The sequence below is a fragment of the Dipodomys spectabilis genome, unplaced genomic scaffold (assembly GCF_019054845.1).
Source record: "Dipodomys spectabilis isolate Male_0828 unplaced genomic scaffold, ASM1905484v1 ptg000567l, whole genome shotgun sequence".
Lineage (NCBI taxonomy): Eukaryota > Metazoa > Chordata > Mammalia > Rodentia > Heteromyidae > Dipodomys > Dipodomys spectabilis.
Window position 1 is genome coordinate 3,160,748 of NW_024871244.1, and position 3,335 is coordinate 3,164,082.

A 3,335-nucleotide genomic window follows, 5' to 3' on the forward strand; every position below is an offset into this window, starting at 1 on the left:
GAACATACAAAGAAACAAAAAAAAAATCACATGGTATATTGTGAATACGTTAGAAACAATAGAAAGAAAAAAAAAACCACTTCGGTCCCTATCTTGAGGTTCATTTCTCTTAACATCATCTTATTGGGTCATATGTACATAGCTTTTGAACTTTTCTGCTTGTCCCTCAGATCTCTGCTTGATGTATACTAGTTATTAGAAATGAGGGAAACCATGAGACCTATGTTTCTTTAGGCCTGACTTACTTCACTTAATATAATCTTTTCCATTGGTCTTCGGATCTTTTTTTTTTTTTTGTATTTTTCTTTTTTTATTGTGAAAATACCTTAAAGAGGAGTTACAATTACATGGACAAGATAATGAATACATTTATTAACAAGCATTGTTGCCTGTTCTTTGTATCCCCTTCCCCATTCCTTCCCATTCTCCCCCCCCACCTGCTACTACCCCCCCCACCAAAGTTGTAAAGTTTGTTTTTCGACATAACTACTTGTACATCTCATTGTTGCAATGGTTATGCATGTATCTCTAGTTACATGATTTGTTTTTGCCCTTCCCCTCCACAAATTATACCACCATCAAATACAGTGAAAGCAGGAGTTATATCATTGGGGAAGGACATACAAAGCAACATAGAAATCATCTTATAAATATGTTAGAAATAATTTTTATACCGATAACAAGCTGTTTTTGTTATTGTGGCTCTTTAGTAGAACTTGAAGTCTTGTATAGTGGTACTGCCTGAGTGGCTTATTTTGCCAAGAATTGCTTTGTCTGTTTTGGTCTGGTTTTTTTTTTTTTTCCATATGAACTTTTGGATTCTTTCATTTATCTGAGTAAAGTACATCATTGGGATTTTGATGGGGATTGCCTTGAATTTTATATCAATTTTTTGCATTATGGCCATTTTCACAATATTCTACCTATCCATGAACATGGAAGGTCTGTGCATATTCTGATATACTCTTTGATTTCTTTCTTTAGATTTTTGCAATTTTTACATCTTTGGTTAGGTTAATTACTATTTTTTGAAGCTTTTGCAAATGGTGGCATTTTCATTATTTCCCTTTCTGTTTGTATATTCTTTGCCCAAGGAATGGTTCAGTAACCATTTGTTGTTGTTTTGGGTCGTGGTGCTTGAACTTTGAGCTGGGCGCTGTCCCTCATCTCTTCACCTCAAGGCGAGCAAAAGCGCCACTTCCAGTTTTCTGGTGGTTAATTGGAGACTCATGGACTTCCCTGCCTGGATTGGCTTTGATCAACGATCCTCAGATCTCAGCCTTCTGAGTAGCTAGAATTACAGGCATGAGCCACTGGTGCCTGGCCAAGGCTACTGAATTTTATGGATTGATTTTGCATTCTGATACTTTGCCAAAAGTATTAATTAGCTGTAGGAGTTTGGGAGTTGAGCTTTTGGGTCCTCAAATATAAGAAATGGTCATCAGCAAAAACCTTTAGTTTAATTTTTGTGTACTCTGTGTGGCTCTTTAATGTCCTTTTCTTTCCTTATTGGTCTGGCTAAGAATTCCAGTATAGATTGAAGAGGAGGGGAGTGAAGGGGCAGCTTTGCCTTGTTCCTGATTTTAAGGAAAATAGTTTTAGTTTCCCCATTTAGTATGGCCTGTTGTCTATGGCTCTTATTGTTTTAAGGAATGTTCCTTCTATTCCTTGTTTCTCCAGAGCTTTTAATGTCAATGCGTGGTCTTTTGTCTAAGGTTTGTTCTGCATCTACTGAGATGAGTATGTGGTTCTTGATATTGGCTCTACTGATGTGAATTATTGATTTGTATATATTAAATCAACCTTGCATCTGTGGGATGAAGCCTACTTGATCATATTTTTATGATTTGTATTTGTTTCTGGGTTCTGTTGGCTAATATTTTATTGAGGAGTTTTGCATCTATGTTCATCAGAGAAATTGATCATTCATTCGCTTGTTTTGTTGGATCCTTACCTAGTTTTGGGATGAGTGTAATATTGGATTCATAGAATGAGTTTGGGTTTGCTCCCTATTGCGTCTATTTCACTGAAAAGCTTGAGGAGGATTAGTATTACTTCATCTTTAAAAGCCTTATAGTGGGCTTGGAAGATGGGTTAGTGGTAGAATGCTTGCCTAGTATACATGAAGCCATGTGTTCCATTCCTCAATGCCACATACACAGAAAAGCCAGAAATGGCATGGTTGCTCAAGTGATATAGCACTAGTACTAAAACTAGCCTTGAGCAAAAACAGCTTTGGGACAGGTTCAGACCCTGAGTTCAAGCCCTAAGACTGGACAAAATATAATGTTTTATAGAATTGAGTAATGAATCCATCTGGGCTTGGGCTCTTTTTGTTGGAAGACTTCTGTTTACTTTTATGTTATTCCTTTGTTTAGTTTGTTGATATTTTCTTGGTTCAGTATAGGAAGTTTGTATGGGAAACTCTATTTATGGTCATGGGTCGCTGTCCCTCAGCTCTTCAGCTCAAGGCTAGTGCTCTACCACTTGAGCCATAGTGCCACTTCCAGCTTTTTCTGCTTTTGTGGTGCTGAGGAATCAAACCCAGGGGCTCATGCATGCAAGGCAAACACGCTTCCACTGAGCCACCTTCCCAGCCCAGAAACTCCATTCTAGGTGCTGGCACCCAGACAAAGAGGTTTGTTGGGCTTTTTGAACTGATGATGGGAAAGTGGGATTGTATGACAACTATTTCAACAAGTAAGAACTTGATAAGGCTTACTTATTACTCAAATGACTGAGGAAAATATCAGCATGAATTCAATTTTGAGTTAATAAACATATATGCACATCATTATTATCTGAAAGACTTTCAAAAAATCTACCATGCTAAGATTCAAAACTCAAAAATAAATAAATTTACTTATTTATTTTGGTGCCAATCCTAGGACTGGAACTGAGGGTACAGTGGTAAGCACTTACTACTTGATCAACCACTCCCATTCCAGGTTTTCATGGATAATTGGAAATAAAGATTATTAACAAATGTTCTGGCCCAGGATGGTTTTGAAAATCTACGCCCAGGTCTTAGCCTCTTAAGTAGCTAGGGTTATAGGTAATTGGCCAGATATATTTATTTATTTATTTATTCAACCAGTCTTGGGACTTGAACTCATGTTCTGGGTCATTACCTGGACTTTTGTGCTCTAATACTTGAGACAGAGCTACAATTCCTGTTTTTTTTAAATAATTAATTGGATATAATTGCTCCCTGAGTTTTCTTCTGGGTCTGGCTTTAAACCTAGATTATGTGATCTCAGCCTTCTTGCTAGCTAGTATCACAGGCCTTAGCCACTGCTGCCTTGCTCAGAAATTTATTTTTAAAATATCTCTTC